At 49.7% G+C, this 19,600-nt stretch overlaps 1 long non-coding RNA gene and 1 pseudogene across 1 annotated transcript; one reads left to right on the top strand and one right to left on the bottom strand.

Annotated features, from left to right (window-relative positions):
* Positions 1-11,422: 11,422 nt before the first annotated feature.
* On the top strand, positions 11,423-12,467 carry LOC123134836 (uncharacterized). Its single transcript, XR_006465749.1, has 2 exons — positions 11,423-11,681; positions 12,176-12,467. It is a non-coding gene; the product is annotated as an uncharacterized lncRNA (long non-coding RNA).
* Positions 12,468-14,581: 2,114 nt separating this feature from the next.
* Positions 14,582-17,743, bottom strand: LOC123134835 (uncharacterized; annotated as a pseudogene).
* Positions 17,744-19,600: the final 1,857 nt, after the last annotated feature.

Here is a 19,600-nt window from a genome sequence, read left to right as displayed (position 1 = left end):
TTTGGGCTGCTGAAAAGAGGCCTTTGGTACCGGTTGGTGGCACCAACCGGGACTAAAGGGGGCATTAGTCTCGGTTGGAGCCACCAACCGGGACCAATGCTCTTGCTATATATACAGGACTTAGCAGTTTTCGCCAAAACCCATCTCTTTCTTCTCGCCCCGACGCCTCTGCTCCTCGTCGCCGTCACCGCCGAGCCCTGCCCCGACGCCGTCAGGCTGGTCCAGCTCGCCGTCGCCGCCGTCGAGCCACTGCCACGACACCGTCGCCGCGCCCGCCGCCCCTGCCGGCCCCGACACCATCATCGTCGCTGCGCGCGCCACCGGCCATTCCCCGACCCCGCCGCCGTCGCCGCGCACGCCGCCCCTTCCCCGACCCCGTCGCCGTCGCCGCGCGCGCCGCCCCTTCCCCGACCCCGTCGCCGTCGCCGCGCGCGCCGCCCCTTTCCCAACCCCGTCGCCGTCGCCCCGACCACACGCCGCCGCCTTCGGTCCGGCCGCCGGCGCCCTTTCCTCTTTTTTTATATATGCAGAAGTTTATATATGCAAAAGTTTATGCAAAAATTTATATATGTATTTTTTTGCATTTTTTTGTGTATATGTGTTTTTATGTGTATATATGTGTACATGTTCATAGTATTTTTTTCATAAGTGTATTTTTTTGTTCATTGCATTTTTTTCATATATATAATGTATATATGTATGTGGTTGCTATATATATGATGAATGGATGTGGCTATATATGTATGTATGAATATAATGTTCATAGCATTTTTTTGTTTATATATGTTTTTTCATATATGTATTAATTTTATATTTAGGTTGTTAGTAGATATCGATTTTAGGTTAGTGCATTTTAGGTTAGTGTAGAGGAGAAAGTAAAATAAGGAAAAGGAAGAAAAGAGGAAGAAGGAAGGAAGAAGGAAGAAGGAAGAAGAAGAAGAAAAAGAATGAGAGGAAAAAGGAAAATAAGAAGAGGAAGAAAGGAGAAAAAGAAGAGAGGAAGAAGAGGAGAAATAAATAAGAAGAGGAAAAAAGAAGAAAAAGAAGAGGAGAAGAATAAAGGAATAGAGGAGAAGAAGAAAAAATAGAAGAAAAAAATTCTATTTTTTCTTCTTCTCCTCTATTCCTTTCTTCTTCTCCTCTTTTTTTCTTCTTTTTTTCTTCTTCTTCTTCCTTCTTCCTTCTTCCTCTTTTCTTCCTTTTCCTTAATTATTTTCCTTTCTCGAGGGAGAAGAAGAAAAAGAAGAGTAGAAGAAGAAAGAAAGGAATAGAGGAGAAAGAAGAAACTTCAACACGAGGGGGTGGTACCGATACCCCCTCCCCGATAACATTATTTTCCCATGTATATGTATGTCGCGTCGTTGTCGATATAACCCCCTCTAGATAACTTCGACATGAGGGGCGGTCGATATATATACCCCCTCTCGACCGTGATAACTTATACAACGGCAGCACCCCCCAGCCCTCGGCCCTCTCGCTCGACCAAAACTCTCGAGGACACCCAAACCCTAGAGAGAAAACGATGTTGGTCTCCTACCCCCTCCCGCCGCGCCCCTACACGACAAATTAACTCTCTCGAGGCCACCCAAATTTACCAAGTTAAAAGAGCGTTGTCGTCGAGGCCACCCCAAACCCTTGAAGCGTTGTGTCGAGGCGACCCCAAACCCTAGAGAAGCAGCGTCGAGGCCACTAACATGATTCCTTATTGTGATTAGCTAGCTAGTTCTACGTTTGCCACTAATATATATATATATATATCCATCTATACCATGTTTGAATAATAATTGACATGTTGTAAATATTTGCAGAAACTATGGAGCACTCCCGAGACGAAGAAACAGAAGCGATGTTGGGGGAGATAATCGCAAATGGAAGTGATGATGTTGCGTCATTTCTCCTCGACACCGATGGTCAGCTGGATGAAGAAGAGGGCTATGTTCATGATGGCTTCGGCCCATTAATGCCGGTACAAGAAGATGACTATGTTCATGATGGCCCCGGTGACACAATGGAGGTACAAGAAGGAGACCGTGCTGACTGCTCCGGTGACCGAACCGAGTCCGGCCAGGTATATATATATTAGTTAAGCCCGTGCTGACTAGTTAATTGATGCTTCCATTGTTTTGGTATATGTACACATATTAATTACTCTCGTCTTTCTTCCTTATAATTTCTAGCCCTCCGGATCGAGCACAACTTCGGTAAGGAGACGAGGCCCGAAGAAAAAGTTGAGCTCGGATGAAAAGTTTGAGATCATAGAAATCGCGCCCGACGGCGAACCGATTGAACCCATCCGGACAAGGAAGGCATTTTCTGCTCAGTGCGGGGTTCTTGTTAGGGACAAGATCCCGATCAGCATCCAGCAATGGTATAAGCCTAAGGAGGAAGACCCTGAGGTGTCTTATGTCAATGATATGCAGAAAGAAGATCTTTGGACTGAGCTGAAGGCAAATTTCACCCTACCGCCAGAGGAGGATCCGGAGAATCCAGTTAAAGAGCAATTAATCAAGTCTTGTGCTCTTAAGAAGATGGCAACCCTAATGAGGAGGTGGAGGAAAGAGCTGAACCAGTTTGTCGAAAAAAAAGACACCAGAATTCATCGGCAAATATGAGAAGATCAAAGATCACTGGCCCGCATTTGTGGCCCACAAGACATCGGAAAAGAGTAAGAAGATGTCGGCGACAAACAAGGAAAATGCTGCGAAGAAGAAGCTTCACCATCGCACGGGGTCAGGTGGCTACCTCAAAGCCCGACCTAAGTGGACCAAGGCTGAGCATGATCTGCTTGAAAAAGGGATCGAACCAGAGACAATGTACTGGCCAGACCGTTGCCGGACTTGGTTCTTCGGGGCTGGCGGAACCTTGGACCCTGTAACAGGGAAGTGCCAGTGGACGGACGAGCAACTGGAAATACCAGTCAAGAACCTTCGACACTATATCGCTGCAGCGCAGCGAGGGACGTTCCTTCCAAACAGGGAGAAGGACGAGCTCATAATGGCCCTTGGGAATCCTCAGCACCCTGGACGGACACGTGGCACGCCAGGCTCCATTCCGTGGAAGGTTGGTTTTCCGGACGCAGGGGGTTACAAAACCCACGAGAGGAGGAAGAAACTGGAGCAGGACCAACTGCAGGCGCTGCTTGGAAGGGTAATGGGGCTAGAGGATCGAGAAGAGGAACGAGAAGCAGCAGATCGCAACAAACGACCTGCCGAAGCTTCCCTCGAAGCTACCTCGCCATCTCAGCGGAGAAGTAGCATGGCTTCCACCGAGCTGCTTCAGCCGGAGCATGTCTTGACGGCTCCTGCCAGCTATCCCGTGGATGGTATCACGGAGTCTCAAAGTTGCCACATTATGGCGCGATGGATGACTTTGAAGGTCAAGGCGGCTGTTGGCCAAGTTTATCCTAGTGGACCCGGCACAACTTATCACTGCCAGCCGATTCTAAAATGATATGCTAAGGTGATGGTGGATGAAATAACGGAGGGATTTGAGGACCTCCCGCTTGACCACCCTACCGGTGAAGGGGAGAGTAGGGGTTCTGCTTTGAAGACTCCATGCCTATGGCGGAAGGAGCTCATCAACCTTCCGAACTGGACGCCTCCGCCTCCTCCTCCTCCTCCGGCGAGTCAGGGCACTCCGCCTCCTCCACCGCCTCCTCCTCCTCCGGCGAGTGACAATCAGGGCACGCCTGGCGGCACTCCGCCACCTTCTTCGGCGCGTGGCGGCACTCCGCCTCCTTCTCCGCCTGCGTCGGCGCTCCCGAGCAGCCAGCAGCCTCCTCCTTCTCCGCCTCGCCAGCAAGGGCGGAAGAGACCCGCCGCCGCCCCGGCTGCTCCGGCGCGTCGTACTCCTTCTCCTCCGCCTCGTAAGCAAGCACGAAAGAAGACAGACGCCGCAGCCGCTCCGTCTACTCCGGCGTCTAGCAGCACAACCAGAGGCGGGAGGCAATACAAATACGATCCATCATCTCTCAAGCCTCTAGAGAAGTTACCGTACGAGAGGTCCGAGGAGGAAAACAATACGATTGTGCGGACCCACGTGAAGGACTTCTTTGAAGGGGTGAAAGCAAAGAGACATCCACCTCCGGAGGAGAAGGTAGATCCGGTGAAAGCAAAGCGCACTATCGATGCCCTGAGGAAACCACCAAAGTCTCCGCCGAGAACCAACTATGAGCGCATTACTGAACAGACATATCTCCAAGCCAAGCGGTCGGGAACTACTGTCAGTGATAAAAGGTTAAAAGAACGAGCAAAGGGGAAAAAATTGCCCAGCTCGGCGAACAAGCACAGCAATCGTGCCCCCCGCTCAATGTGTCTAATGCTCCGGGGACGGTGCCCGGTTATGGCAATCTTGAAGATTACCTGCCTGACGATGCACTTCCTGATTTCATGGCGGTGGACGAACACAGATACGAGTACGGGAAGCCTCTCGTCAAAGATGAAAAATCTCTGACAACAATGATGCGAAGATTCCATAGTTGGTACATGAAAACCTGCAGAGAGTCTGAGGGGACGAACAGTTTGTATCTGAACATTAAAGAGGAGCACGACCTCGTTTCAAATGATCTGTTGTGTGTTCCATTTGAGGAGTTCTTCGAGTTCTTCAATCAAAAGGCCCTCGATAAATTAATGGTCTTTTGCTACTGCCTGTAAGTACTATTTCTGTCATTAAGTCTCTATATATAGCTCGGCTCTTTCATTGCATGTATTTATAATTAATTATCCTCAATATATTATGCAGATTGAAGATCGTCGAGTGCAAAAAACAAGAAATTTATGATATTGGGTTCATTAACACAAATATCATAGATGTATTTCTGGTTGAAAAGAACGTCAAAGAGGCCGAGGACAACTTGCTACAATCGTTGATCAAAAATCAAAACAAAGATACCATACTCTTTCCTTACAACGGCCCGTGAGTGTTACTGTCGTGTGCATATTCGGTTTTCCTTATTACTCGAGCGAGGTTATAGTAATGTAATTGATGAGTTATGCATGCGTGCGCAGGTATCACTATATTCTTCTGGAGATTAAGCTTGAGCGTGGACTAGTAACCGTCTTAGACTCGAGACGGAAAGATCCCGAAACCTATGCGGACATCACTGAAATGCTCAGCAAGTAAGTTCAATCGATCATTATCGCACCATATCGGCAACTTTTTGTTCATTTCCTGATATCTCAAGTAATAATAATTATTTTCTTTGTCTTGCAGGGTTTGGAAACAGTTCACCGCAGAAGCTCCGGGACTGCCGAAGGAGCTGCGATATACATACCCGAAAGTAAGTACTACTGGCTAGCTAGTTGCGCGCATCTCCCGTTGATTCTATAGCTATACTTTCATCAATGCCATTTATAATGCTTCATTATCAGTTTGATTGACCTCTATTTCTCGTAAAGTGCTTGTGGCAGGAGGAAGGGAATGATTTCTGTGGATACTACGTGTGCGAGTTCATCCACACCGCGACTTTGAAAAACAAGCGGGGCTACTCTAGAAGACAATATGAAGTGCGTAAGCAATAATATTCACAATTTCATTTTATTACACCATCATTTCTGTTGAGTTTCATTCATATATATGTATTAATTAACCCCCTTCTTCAAATTAGACGTGGCAGATGCGGGATGAACTCCTAGAACCAGATCGCATGAAAGCAATTCAAGAGGAATTGGCGGGATTCTTTCTTGAACACGTCATCAGTAAAGCCGGAGAATACCATGTGGAAATTGATTTCAAATGCTAGGGGTTTGTGTAATTAAGAGATCTTATACATATTGTACATGTATGTAGCCAGTAGCGTCGGATACATGATACAAAAACTTGTTGTTCGACCAATCTCTCGGAGAAGGAGAGGTCGATCGATCACTTCTCTCGGTATGCATGACGAACTTCTGTACTGAATGGTTCTCTCGATCACTTATGTATATATAGTACGTAACGTCGACCAAGCACGGACATAAGAGAGGACACTTCTCTCTATTAATTAGCTAGCTAACACAATATATGAAACACCTAAATTAACCCCCCAAAACCCCCAACCCCCCTCCTTTCAAAAAAAACAAAAACCCCAGCCACTAGAATGCAGACGCATGGATGCCTTTTGGTCCCAGTTGGAGCCACCAACCGGGACCAAAAGCCCTCTGACTGGGCTCGGCGCACAGGGCCACGTGGAGGCACATTGGTCCTGGTTCGTGTTTGAACCGGGACTAATGGGTGGAGGTATTAGTAACGACCCATTAGTCCCGGTTCATGAACCGGGACTAAAGGCCCTTACGAACCGGGACTAATAGGTGTTTTTCTACTAGTGGTGCACTACAGGTATCTCCGAAAGTGTCTATTGGGTTGACACGGATCGAGACTGGGATTTGTCACTCCGTATTACGGAGAGGTATCACTGGGCCCACTCGGTAGTGCATCATCATAATGAGCTCAAAGTGACCAAGTGTCTGGTCACGGGATCATGCATTACGGTACGAGTAAAGTGACTTGCCGGTAACGAGACTGAACGAGGTATTGGGATACCGACGATCGAGTCTCGGGCAAGTAACATACCGTCTGATAAAGGGAATTGTATACGGGGTTGATTGAATCCTCGACATCGTAGTTCATCCGATGAGATCATTGAGGAGCATGTGGGAGCCAACATGGGTATCCAGATCCCGCTGTTGGTTATTGACCGGAGAGCCGTCTCGGTCATGTCTGCGTGTCTCCCGAACCCGTAGGGTCTACACACTTAAGGTTCGGTGATGCTAGGGTTATTAGGAAGACTTGTATGTGATTACCGAATGTTGTTTGGAGTCCCGGATGAGATCCCGGACGTCACGAGGAGTTTTGGAATGGTCCGAAGGTGAAGATTTATATATGGGAAGTTGTCATACGGTCACCGGAAAGTTTTGGGGGCATATCGGTATTGTACCGGGGCCACCGGAGGGGTTCCGGGGGTCCACCGGGAGGGGCCACCTCTCTCGGAGGGCCTCATGGGCCGTAGGGGGCAGGGAACCAGCCCCTGGAGGGCTGGGCGCCCCCCCCCTTGGGCTCATGTGCCTAGGGTTGGGGGGAAACCCTAGTGGGGGCGCCCCCCCTTGCTTGGGGGGCAAGCCCCTCCCTGGCCGCCGCCCCCCCTCCCCTCTAGATCTCATCTAGAGGGTGCCGGCCCCCTTCCCCCTTCCCCTATAAATAGAGGGGCGAGGGGAGGGCTGCACACCTGATCCAAGGCGCAGCCCCTCCCCTTCCCAACACCTCTCCTCCTCCGTTAAGTGCTTGGCGAAGCCCTGTCGGAGTACTGCCTCTCCACCACCACCACGCCGTCGTGCTACTGCTGGAGCCTTCTTCCTCAACCTCTCATTCCCCCTTGCTGGATCAAGAAGGAGGAGACGTCATCCGCTCCGTACGTGTGTTGAACGCGGAGGTGTTGTCCGTTCGGCCCTGGTCATCGGTGATTTGGATCACGGCGAGTACGACTCCATCATCCCCTTTCTCTTGAAACCTTCCGCTCGCGATCTACAAAGGTATGTAGATGCACTCCTATCGCTCGTTGCTTAGATGAACTCATAGATGGATCTTGGTGAAACCGTAGGAAATTTTTTATTTTCTGCAACGTTCCCCAACAATCTCTGGGCCCACTCGGTAATGCATCATCATAATGAGCTCAATGTGACTAAGTAGTTGGTCACGGGATCATGCATTACGGAACGAGTAAAGTGACTTGCCGGTAACGAGATTGGACGAGGTATTGGGATACCGACGATCGAATCTCAGGCAAGTAACGTACCGATTGACAAAGGGAATTGTATACAGGATTGCTTGAATCCTCGACATCGTGGTTCATCCAATGAGATCATCATGGAACATGTGGGAGTCAACATGCGTATCCAGATCCCGCTGTTGGTTATTGGCCGGAGAGCTGTCTCGGTCATGTCTACATGATTCCCGAACCCGTAGGGTCTACACACTTAAGGTTCTATGATGCTAGGGTTATAAGGAAGATTTGTATGTGATTACCGAATGTTGTTCGGAGTCCCGGATGAGATCCTGGACGTCACAAGGAGTTCCGTAATGGTCCGGAGGTGAAGATTTATATATGGAAAGTCATCATACGGTCACCGAAAATATTCGGGGGTATACCGGTATTGTACCGGGACCACCGGAGGGGTTCTGGGGGTCCACCTGCCCCAGAGGGCCTTATGGGCTGTAGGTGGAAGGGAACCAGCCCCAAGTGGGTTGGGCGCCACCCCCCCCACAGGGCCCGTGCGCCTAGGGTTGGCGGGGGAACCCTAAAGGGGGCACCCCCCTTGGCCGCCGCCCCCCTCTAGATCCCATCTAGAGGGGCCGGCCCCCTTCCCCCTTCTCCCTATAAATAGAGGGGTGGAGGAAGGGGTGCAGCACGACATCCAAGGCGTAGCACCTCCCCTCCCCAACACCTCTCCTCCTCCGCAAGAGCTTGGCGAAGCCCTGCCGGAGAACTGCCACTCCATCACCACCACGCCGTCGTGCTGCTGTTGGAGCCTTCTTCCTCAACCTCTCCCTCCTCCTTGCTGGATCAAGGCGCAGGAGACGTCACCAGGGTGCACGTGTGTTGAACGCGGAGGCACCGTTGTTCGGTGCTTAGATCGGATTCGGCCGTGATCTAAATCGCTACGTGTACGACTCCTCCAACCGCGTTCTTGCAACGCTTCCGACTCGTGATCTTAAAGGGTATGACGATGCACTCCCCTCTTTCTCATTCCTAGTTACTCCATAGATTGATCTTGGTGATGCGTAGAAATTTTTTAATTTCTACAACGATCCCCAACACTTAGTTAGGTCAAAAAATGGCATAATTAGCTAGGTTAGCTCAAAAATGACCAAGTTTACCTAGGTTAGCTCCAATATGATCCATTTAACCTACGTTAGCTCCCAAATGATCCATTTAACCTACATTAGCTCCAAAATGACCTATTTACCTAGCTTAACTCTAAATTGACCTACACACTTAGCATTTTTTACCTACCTTAGCCCAAAAATGGCATTTTTACCTACCTTAGCCTATTTAGTCCACAAATGACATAATAAGATGAAGAAAATCAAGGAAGAAGAAGAAAAGAAGGAATAGGAGGAGGAGAAGAAGATCTTAAGAAGAAGATCTTCTTCTTCTCCTCCTCCTCCTCTTACTTTTCTTCTAGCTAGTCTTCTTCTTCTTTTTCTTCGTGTGTTCTAACTTTCATGTTTCCCAATTCGCAGATTTGTTTTAGATTGACGAGGAAGCTTGCATTGATGGAGTGTCCTACTCTTCTCTTGCTTCCTTGTTGTTTATGAAAACTCGTTGGATATGTACTATATGGATATGTTGTTGGAAACTTGTTTCTGGATATGTATGTACATATATGGATATGTTGGACTTTTATGTTGTTGGATATGTTGGATTTGATGAAATATGTTGTTGGACTTGCTCTTATATTGTTGGATATGTTGGAGTTATATGTATGTATGTATATCTGTTATATGTTGCCAAATTAAATGGATTAAAAAAATAGGGGATATATAGCCTCTTTGCTGTCTGCTAGCAGACGGCAAAGAGCTTTGTCGACTGCTAGCAGACGGCTAAGAGGCCACGTGGCAGCTTCCTATGCAAACTGGGAACACTAGGCTGACTATTTGGTCATTTTGTCGTCTGCCAGCAGATGGCAAAGAGGCCAAGCTCTTTGCCGTCTGCTGGCAGCCGACATAGCTGGCCAGGTGGCAGCTTCTCAGTGCTGGTCCAGCTGAGCTTTTTGTCGTCTGCTAGCAGACGGCAAAGATCTTGGCCTCTTTGTCGTCCGCTAGCAGACGGCAAAGTGCTCAGCTTATTGCCGTCCGCCAGCAGACGGCAAAGTGCTCAGCTCTTTGCCGTCCGATAGCGCAAAGAGCTCAGCTCTTTGCCGTTTGCTAGCGGACGACAAAGAACACGCTGTTAACCCTAACGGCTCTCACCCCACCCCACGGCCGTCCAAAACCTTTGTCGTCTGCTTGGCTACGACGGCGGCCGGCACAACCCTTTGCCGCCCGCTTCTGTGAAGCAGACGACAAAGAAGGCCTTTGCGTCAGCCGTTCGGCCGGACATTTTGCCGTCTGCCAGCGGACGGCAAAGGCCTTTGCCGTCCGTCATCCATGGCTTTGCCGTCCGCCATGGCAAACGGCAAAGAAGCTGATTCCTGTAGTGTAAGAGCAAGAAAGATTCTTCTTGTAGTAGTAACAATAATCATGTTAAATCTAATATTGTTGCTCCTAGTAGTTCTCTTGATTCCACTAATTATTCTCTTAGACAAGTTACACTTGAGCAAGAAAATGGCTTACCCCTGATTTTACCTATCAGGCTCTAGCTATCATGGATCGCGGAGATGCCCTATACCTTCTGTAGCCTTAAAAAAAGTAACCATAGACCCTCTACTAGCATAAATAATAGTCTTTCTGTTCACAAATATAAGATGTTTTAAAGAATTCTAATATGAACTATATACAGGCTAAAATGAGTGAACAAACACATTAAAATGTGTCTATTTACATTCGATTCGGAAAAAGTTAAAACATCTTATATTTGTGAAAGGAGGAAGTAGTTCATCATTGACTTCTCATCCAAGCAATTTGATGTTAACACTCCCTCTTATAAGTCCGTTGTTTAGTACTCCAGCTTTCAATGCAAATGGTCTGTGACTTGGCAGACTCCAGTGTGAATCTTAGAGAGCCTCGACAGATGCGATAAGAGGGTGTGGTACACAGTACACTCGGGATCTGTCACACCTTTCCGTTCTCTCATATATTGAAAAGTACGAAATACTATATTTGACTGTTATAAAAGGTTAAAAGCAATGCAATCCCATGTTCCCGAGCGATATGAGACTAAAAGGATTCATGTGTTACACCTTGCACTACGTTAATCATCTCACCCGGGTGGCCGCCTGTGTGTCCCCTCTTGCTCCGCTCACACAAGTCCCGACTGGCACCGCCACATGACCAGAAGAACATCAACAACCCTCGATGCTAGCACACCTTTCCCCTCTGGTCGCCGACCATGCTCAAACTCGAGCATCTCTCATGCCAATACTAACCTTGAATGAATCCTCAGTAGTTGCACTACAAGGAGAAAACAACTACGATGGAGAAGTTGAGAGAAGAATCGGAATGCAGGCAGCTGAGGAGAAGGATTTCGGGCAACATGTGGAAATTGATTTGGGGGCCATCGCTTCCTCCGTTCAAATCCCCATATCAAATGGCAGCATAGCACGCACGCACGCACACGCACATAAACAAAGGGGGGCAACTAGTATAGAATCTGAGGCTATGGTGCAAAAATAGAAAAAACGGATATGTACCATTGGATGGAAGATTGGTGGCCCAGATTCGGTGGGGCGTTGTGCGTGCAAAATTTGCAAAAAAGACCATCCACAACAGCTAATTTGGTCCCGATGCCCCTACTCGTTCATACCCAAATCCCCTGGGGAGAGGCAGCGCACGAACAGATTTTTCCCCAGCGGCGGCGGCGGCGGCGACCCAGATCCCTTTTGCAAGCTAGACGAGTACTCCCTGCTCCAGATCTCCCAATGGCTCCTTGCCGTTGTGTGGCTGGCGGCCCAGTTTGAGACTGGACCAGATTGGAGCTCGTCAGCCCCCAACCTCCGTTCCACACTGTCCTCGTCGCAACCTCCGTTCTGAAGGTCCGATAGTTCTAGGTTCGTCACCTCCTCCCCCTCTCTCTAAGGCTCCAGTAATAGATCGCATCCTCCTCCCCCACGTCGGCGGCAAGTCGGTTGTGGTCTCCCCAGCTCCTTCCCGATCGGCAGTGCGAGGAGGTGCTTCATTTTTGTAGTAAGTACTCCCTCCGTCCGGAAATACTTGTCATTGAAATAGTTGTATCTAGATGTATTTTAGTTTTAGATACATTCATTTTGATGACAAGTATTTCCGGACGGAGGGAGTAGATGTTAACTTTTATTTCCTAGTAATTTCTGCTACATCTCAATTTCTATCAAGTAGATTAATGCTGCAATTTATCTGAATCTAATTTTTTTGTTCATGTCGAATTTTCTCAGTGAATGATGCTATCGAATTCGAATATAATCTGCATCTCCTGCTATCAAATTTGAATATAGTAACATCTCTGTTAGGCATCTCCTGGTATTTCGTATTTGTTTCTAACTGACACATATTTATTTCGTGTTCTTAGCTAGGTAGATTGAACTGATAAATGTATAAGAGTCCATGGAGGTTGTCATCTCTCACAGCAGATGATGCTCGATTACTAGGAAGCACTAAAACAGGAGGGAAAATGATAGATCTTTCTCTCATGTACTATCAAGATGCATGTTGGGCAGTGATAATTTCAGTCCTTAACATTTCGTCCTGCCGGCCATGTACTAAAAATGATCTATGTACGCCTCTTGTGTTATGTTCCCATGTATTCAAATACTAATTTCGGTCCTTAAGTTGCTCATGCATTCGGATACTTCCCAGTTTGACATGTATATGTACTTCTGCTTGATCTGGGATGGCTTAATGTGTTGAAATATTTGTGATACAAATTGATGCTTTTTAGTAACAAAGATGTTCAATTCTCTTGAAAAATTAGCGATGTCTCAAAGGCCAAAATAAACACTTAAATGTGTATCAATTTTGTGAAGTAAATATTTATAAATATTCTGTATCAAACTAATACGAGATGGGCGTCAACACTGTGCATAGCTAAAAAGGCTCATAATTCATGCAGACTCGAGGTCTATACTGCAAATGTGCTACTTCATATCTAACTATTGACAGGGGGTTCTCTGTGAAACATACATTAAGTGGTTCAGATCCCTCCACCTAGATCTGTACCATTCATCTCCCATCTAATGGTCCAGCATGCTTTTTCTATTTTTGCACAGGATGCTCAGATTCTATTGTAGTCCCCCCCTAAACAAAGCTCCTCGTTGGCGCCTTTTTTTAGAGAAAAGTATGTTTTTGGTCCGTCAAATTCCCTAAAAATGTAGACTTGGTCCCTAAAAAAAGTTTGGTAGACAATGGCCCTTAAGTCTCAAAAGCGGATAAGTTTGATCCAAAACCAGATTTTGAGCATGTTGACCGGGTTTGACCATGTTGACCGGATTTGACCGAAGAACACTAAGTTTAAAAAAAACCAAAAAAACTGAAATTTTGTGGCAACAAAGATGCTTGGCTGCGCAAGGTGCATGAATTTTTTTGCGGTGTTTCAACATTCGAGGAGCTTGTGGCAAAAAAAATTGGCTAAAAAAGCCATAATTTGTTTTTTTTCTTGCAAGAGCTCCTCGGATGTTATTCAAAAAATTACACGCATCTAGCACACCAAGCATCTTGGATGTCACAAAATTTCAGTTTTTTATGAATTTGTTTGGTTTTTTTTTCAAATTTACTGCTCATCAGTCAAACCTGGTCAACAAAAAAATTGCTGTTTTGAGCCAAATTTATCCGGTTTTAAGACTTGAAGGACTAAATGTCTACTAAAGGCTAGCTCAGCTATGGGCAAGCTGGGCAATACTCCCTCCGTCCGAAAATACTTGTCCTGTATCTAGACTTATTTTAGTTATAGATACATCCATTTTATTCATTTCTAGGACAAGTATTTCCGGACGGAGGGAGTACAACCAAACGCATCCTAAGTCTATACTTTTGGGGAATTTGAGGGACAAAAAAGACATACTTTTCTCTTTTTCTAAGGCGAACTCCTCGGTTTTTTAGCAAACTCCTCGTTGGCGCTGAGCTCCAGCGCGCGCACAGCAAATGGGCCGGGGCCCAATACCATCTCGCTCTCGATCACTCCTGGCGAACAGGAAACAACGCGCCGGAGCCAGGGGCTTGGCGCTGCTCCTTTTCCTCGGTGATCGCCGGCGACTGTCCGCACCGACCTGCACCCGGGCAGCGCGGCGCTGCTCGCGTCCTTCCGCCTTCCCGTGTACCTCGTGTGGGAGATCGCAGGGACAGAGCGGCCGAGCGGGGATGGTTCGGAGCTGGATTCGCGCGTTTTTCTGAACTCAGCGCCTGCTTTCGCTCACCATCCACTCGTCGGCTCCAGCAACTACTTCCTATCGAGGCGACCCACGCTCCACGGTAACCACGCTAGTCACAACGGCGGCCTGCAGCTCAGCTGTCCGCGTCTGCATACGGGGTCGGGCGCCCTGCAGGTGTTCGTTGAATTGCCCCAGCAGGGAGATTGCGTCGTTGAAGCCGGGTCAAGAATTCAAGCTTCCAGGTATGTTTCATCTCGACCAGACCAGTGAGTACTATTAGGATTATTCAATACTTTTGTACCTAGTGAGTACTATTAGGATTACTCAATACTTCTGTACATAGTGACATACTAGTAGGTTTCAGTAGCAACAAATGGTTCAGTTTCCTGAATACAAATGCCATTGCAACTCATGCACTTCCCATTCAAATTCCTACTACGAGATAGAAAGTGCACATAGGGTCAGGAATCGCCACCTACCTTGCATATTCACTGGGTTAGGATACAGACACACTTGCCCACTGAATCAACAAACAATGTCGGCATGCTCCAATTGGGATGCAGGTTAATCCAATTACATCGACTAGACTAGGAATCTAAAAACAGGGACAGCTAAGCTAAAATGAACTACTGACCACACTGATAATGAATCACACTGGGGGATGTCTTTGGCTGCTCTGGCACCTGTCATGGCGACGATCAGAACATATTGACAGCTTCGTGTGGATTGCAAAGTAGCCCAGAACGGCAAGTAGTATGATCATGCCAACATACACAGGCGTCTCCCACCCCCTGCTGGAGCCGGCTGCATAGGCCACTACGAGAGTGACCAAATCCAGTAGGATCGTTCAGTTCAGCACCCTCAGCGACCATTTCTCCCATTCTTCTTCCTTATTGTTTGGCAGCCAATGCGGTAGCAACATCATGATGACTACAATGGAAGCCACAAAGGAAAAGGAGTTGCTGTAGAAGAAGACGATGTACTGGGGCCTCCTGTTATCGTGCATCACCGGGTCGCCTGCCTCGTACCCATTGCCACTGCTCTGCCACGCTCCTCCCGGTGGTTCTAGGCCGGCCTGGTAGGCTACACTTGCCACCAAGACGCCTAGCAGCATTAGGTACTTGCGCCTCGCATGCTTCTTCCTTTCTTCTTCATCCTCCTTCCTTTCTTGTTCTTCTTCCTGCTTCTGCTCATGGGATATGGATGGCGCAACAGCTGCTGAATTGCCATCAATCTTCTGCTCCCTTAGCAAAAATACCAGCAGCAGTCCAACTACAACGAGAAGGACCGCACCGACCAACACAAAGATGTAGATGGATGTCTTGAGGTGTTGGGTACTTCCAGCGGCATAGGCCCCCATCAAACAAAACAAGCCCACCGCCGTACAAACAGATAGTGCATTGCTTCGTATGGCTGGCCTGTACAGATTGGGGTTCACCAGGAGTATGATGAGGGAGATGGACAACATGAAGCTCGCCGAGTTGAAGTAGAAGAAAATCTTGTAGCGGCGTGGGAAATTGTACAGGAGGACCGGATCGCCAGCGTGGTGCCCAAGCTTGTCATCCCGGAGCAGGAAGCCACCAGGAGGGGTGAGGCCTGCTTGGTAGGTAATGGTCGCAGCCAAGATCGCGAAGAGGAGCAACCGTTTGCGCCTTTTCTCCAGCAACTGATTTGCTTGGTCGTCTTCTTCTTTTTCCTTGTAGTTCAGCGTGAAGAAGATGACATGGACAACCACATAGGCTAGGACGGCGCCTGCCAAAGCCATGTCGTTAATGCAGGTGTTCACGTCCCGGCAGCTCCCGGCGGCATATGCGCCGATGAGGCCAAACAGGTCGAGTATCATGGCTGCCTCCAGCACGTGGTGCTTGACCAGAATCTCCTTCTGGACTAGGACGATGGCCGCCAAGGAGGCCACGAAGGCAACCGAGTTGCAGTAGAAGAAGGCCTTGTATCGCCTAGGATTGGTCGTGAGAAGGATGGGGTCACCGGCCATGTGTCCGTTGGTGTTGTCCTGCCAAAGCCCACCCGGCGGGTCTAACCCCGCTGTGTAGGTGATGGCGGCGGCAAGAGTGGCAAGAAGTAGAACAAGAGAGCGAGCCTTGTCCAGAGCCTCCATTGTACTGCAGAGAAGAAGAAACAGAGTTCAGTTCAGTTTGCAGAGAAAACAGGGTAATTGCAGACAGAATAAACAGACTTCAGTTACGAACTGGACTTCAGTTGTAATCTTAACCCCACATTGACATTACCTGATATTATCACGAGCCCGCTGAAGTTCTTCAGTTTGGTCAGCTGGACTTCTAACGTAGATAGCGAAAGACAAGGATCTTGACGCTGGAGCGTAGATACCATAGACATAGAGTAGGATGATGTGTATCATTGCAAGAACGGCGCCGACTAGGCCGATCATGTAGGCGGTGGTATCGATCTCCCTGCAGCTGCCAACCACGTATGCGACGATGAGACCGACCAGAGCGACGATGATGCACCCGCAGAGGATGCGAGACCGAGCCGTCTTCTTCTAGCGGAGCTTCTTCCCGTCGATGATGAGCAGCATGGTGATGAGCAGGGACGCCACAAACGCCGTGGTGTTGCAGAGCATGAACACCGTCAGGCGCGGGCTGTGCTGGTCCTTGAGAATGGCGTCGCCTGGGCGGTGGCTGCCCCCGGTGCTGTCCCAGAAGCCACCCGGCGACGTACGTGATGCTCACCGCGAACCTCGCCAGGAGCACCAGGACCTTGCGGAGCCGCTCTTCCGCTTTGAGCTTCTTCACTGCCTTGCGGTCACGGACACGGAGCTGTTCTTCGACCATGGGGTCAGAGCTGAGGATGGGAGCAGGAATTGTGCGAGCGCCGGAGTCGGCATTGGGAGTGGGCATCACTCCACCGGTGCCGGTGTTGCCGTTGGAGATGGGCATCCCGCCACCGTAGCTGGCAACGGGGGCGGGAATCATCCCGGTGCTGGAGTCGGGATTGGGAACGGGCGTCGCGCCGCTGGAGCCGGAGCCGGCATTGCCGTTGGAGACGGGCTTCCTGTCTTCGGAGCCGGCGACGGGAGCAGGAATCGTGCCGGCAACGGGAGCAGGAATCGTGCCGGCACTGGAATCTGAGTTCTTCTCCCAGTAGTCCATCAACTTGAGAACGAGGATGTAGAGGAAGACGATGGCCACCAGCACTGCCGAGAAGATGGTTGAAATCTTGTCCCGGCACGTGCCTGCCCCGTACGCGGCCATGAGGCTGAGGAGGTCTACCACCATGACGCCCCGCAGCGGCACGACGACCCATCGGCTGTCCTTCCCCTTCTTGTCGTGCCGGATGGCGAGGACGAGGATGAGGACGATGACCACGAGCGACGCGGCGAAGGCGGTGGCGTTGCAGTAGAAGAAGGCGAGGTAGCGGTGGTAGTGGGTGTAGCGGATGATGGGGTCCCCGGCAGGCTGGCCGTCGTGGGCAGCCTGCCAGACGCCTCCCGGCGGGTTGAACCCCGCGGTGTAAGTGATGGTCACCACCATGGCCGCCAGCAGCAGGAGGTACTTCCGCAGGCTGTACTCCCATGGCTGCACGGGCGGCTTTGCCGGCTGCACTACTGGCTGCAGAGATGCTGCCTCCGGCTGGCCGGGCTGATCCATTGGCACCGCCGGCTGCATGGATGCTGCCTCCGGCTGGCCGGGCTGATCCACAGGCACTGCCGGCTGCAGAGATGCTGCGTCCGGCTGGCCGGGCTGATCCATTGGCACTGGGGGCTGCACCTGCGCGGCAGGGACGCCACACTCCATTCTCTCAGTCAACAGCTGCCTGTGGTTCCCTTCGTGTTCTTAATTGTTGTGATGCAGAACGGCGAACCAACACATGGCTTCGTCTTTTTTTATTATATATAAAACGACTTGACTCGGCCCGTCGTCGTTATGAAGGTGCCTAGCCACCATAGCCTCTGCGCCCTGCACAGCAATCCCCACATGCGGACGGACGAGTGTCAGGCTCCTCGGAGTAAGGAGAGCAAGCAAGTCTTCTCCTGACAAATAAACTCGGAGTAGTAAGCAGCTCCAGTCTAGTTTTGTAAGAGTATCTACAGCCACGAGTAGCTAAATCCCGCCCTCAAACGACCGCGGACGTGTCTCATAACCGGCCACCTCTCATTTTTTTTGCCTCTGCATTCGTTTTTCTCATATCCGAACCCTCATATTCATGCAACCCATGCAATGTAGTAAAACATAAACTATGTAGACCGCACAATAATAACAAATGGGCATAATTCGAACATCAATCACATGGTGTCAGGCATTGGACAACTAGAAGAACGGAGAGGCGGAGAAGGGCAGAGTAAATCACTATTTCCTTGTTGCCCCCTTCCCATTGCGGCCACATGTGTGGTTCTACCCCTCTGTGTAGGCATCGGCGGCCGAAGAGGCGTCGTCCTCAGAGATGGAGCCATTGGTGAGGTCCGAGTCCTCGTCGAAGGAGATGTTGCCGGTTATCCTCTTGACCGTGCGATCCCATGCTTTGGTCTGTCGGGCCGCCCTTCCGCCATAGCCTTGTGCTCCGATTGCTTTATGGCGAAACTGAGCAGTTTGGCATTTTTGCGGTGGAGCTGTTGCGCGGCCATCTTCACCTCATGAGGGGGCATCAGAGGATTTGATCCTCCAGAACCAGATCCACCATCGCGCGGCCAATGCCCCCCCCCCCCCACTGCCACTCTCTTCCTCGCCTGGTGCCACTCATGGCGTGCGTCCGGTGCCTCCGATTTGGGTGTCCTCGTCTGCGCCGTCACCGGTGCGGGCACAACGACTGAGCAGTGGTCAGGGAGAAAGTGGGGGGAGGGGTGGGGGTCCGATTGGGTCATCTTTTCTGATTGGACACTGACCGGATGGACGTTTAGGGAGGATATATGGGGTCCAACTGTAGATGCTCTTAGAGAAAGTTGTCTCATAGCTACTTTGTCGTTCCCGCTTTCCGTAAACCGCGGTTATTTATTTTTAGACATATGGGAGCTGTTGGAGTTACTCTAATCGCTTCTAGTCTAGTTTTGGTTTTTTGGATGTCTATGTATAGTTGGACAGATGTTTCTGGGCCTAGGTGTGGGTTTTTGTTGTTTTTACTAGTACTCACTCCATTCCACAATGTAGTGTGTCTGCGTTTCCCGATATCTAAGAGCATCTCTAGCCGTTCGCCCCCCCTCCCCCCAGGGCGCCGAAAAAGAGCGGCCTGGGGTGAACCGGCGCTAGATTGACTCCTGGGGTTTGGTTCGCTCCCAGTCATAGGCCCACGGTCGTCGCGGGTTCGGCGAAGTTCGTTTCAAATTTTTGCTAACTCGCGATTTTTTGTAGGAACTCGGCCATACTTCATTGAAAATTGTACAAAAACGTAAAAACATGCAAGAACTATGCCTAACTTAAGAAACAAACTAAAAAGCCTAGCCTCCGCCGTCGTCTACATGACGAGAAGCATGCAGAAGCGGGTGTAGTCGCCGTCGTCGTCGTCGTCGTTGCGCGCCTCGTCTGCGACGTCCCTGCTGCAGCCCTGGCCGGGGTCGTCGACACGTGGTGGTGTGCTTGACGGCCCGGCCTCACCCTCCTCGTCGTTGTCGATGACGATAACGCCGCCCTCCTCGGCGTGACGATAGGCCTCGGTGCGGC

Source organism: Triticum aestivum, chromosome 6B, assembly GCF_018294505.1.
Source record: "Triticum aestivum cultivar Chinese Spring chromosome 6B, IWGSC CS RefSeq v2.1, whole genome shotgun sequence".
Lineage (NCBI taxonomy): Eukaryota > Viridiplantae > Streptophyta > Magnoliopsida > Poales > Poaceae > Triticum > Triticum aestivum.
This window is presented reverse-complemented; position numbering and strand designations above follow the sequence as displayed.